Here is a 1157-nt window from a genome sequence, read left to right as displayed (position 1 = left end):
TTACAATTCAGGATCTCATAAGACCACCAATGTTAATTGTGAAGTCTAAGACCTGGTGATCCTATCTATAGTTGTTTTAAAAGATAAAACAGAATACAATATCTTTCTGTCTTCTATTGAGTGATATCTTTGAGCTGTGTGGGTACCATGCCACTGAAAACACTATCACTGGATGTAGCCTCACAAATTTTGGCCCGAACTGGACTCTAAAATAAATTAATAATTTAAACATATATTATTATTATTATTAGAACCTAATTGAGATAGAAGTTTGTTGGGGCCAAGAATCACCTCACAAATAACATGAACAATGATCTCAGTCAGACAAATATAATTTTTTGAGCAGACACCGCAGGACAAGTTGACAAGATCTATGGTCCAGAATTGGGAACTGAACCATGATAGTAAATTAAGATACCATAGGGTGAAGAAAGAACAGATTTGTAAACCTCAGAGTGCGGTTCTGCCTGCTGGAGACCATTGTGGTGTGGAGACCTCTGGGTGAATCCACTGTCACCATGTCTGACCAGGAGGCAAAACCTTCAACTAAGGACTTAGGTGATAAGAAGGAAGGAGAATACATTAAACTCAATGTATTAATTAAATTATATAATGTATCCTCATTATTGGACCGGATAGCAGTGAGATACATTTCAAAGTGAAAATGACAACACATCTCAAGAAAGTCAAAGAATCATACTGTCAAAGACAGGGAGTTCCAATGAAGTCACTCAGGTTTCTCTTTGAAGGTAAAGAATTGATGATAATCTTACTCTGAAAGAACTAGGAATGGAGAAAGAAGATGTGATTAAAGTTTATCAGGATGGGTGGGTCACTAGATGGTTTAGATAATTCCTTTTATTTTTTTTATTTTTTCCTTTTCCCTCAATCCTTTTTTATTTTTAAAATAGTTCTTTTGTAATGTGGTGCTCAAAATGAAAATTGAATACTGGCACTCCATCTCTTAGAACATCTGAATTCTAGTGTTCAATATTCATTATTGGTTGTTTTTGTTGTGCTGATTTTTGGTGATCAGACCTCTGCTCCCTTAATACTGCACTTTTTCCTTTAAGAAATTTCATGTGTGCACAGAGAGGCCACCCTTTTCAGGACTGTGCAATTTCAGGTTTGTGATGATAAAAAGATCGACCAATGGG

The 1157-nt window shown here is 35.7% G+C and overlaps 1 pseudogene; it reads left to right on the top strand.

Moving 5' to 3' along the window:
- Positions 1 to 518: 518 nt before the first annotated feature.
- Positions 519 to 852, top strand: LOC110290986 (small ubiquitin-related modifier 1 pseudogene; annotated as a pseudogene).
- The last annotated feature ends 305 nt before the right edge of the window (positions 853 to 1157 follow it).

The sequence above is a fragment of the Mus caroli genome, unplaced genomic scaffold, assembly GCF_978045245.1.
Source record: "Mus caroli unplaced genomic scaffold, Mus_caroli_1 scaffold_3, whole genome shotgun sequence".
Taxonomy (NCBI): Eukaryota; Metazoa; Chordata; class Mammalia; order Rodentia; family Muridae; genus Mus; species Mus caroli.
This window is presented reverse-complemented; position numbering and strand designations above follow the sequence as displayed.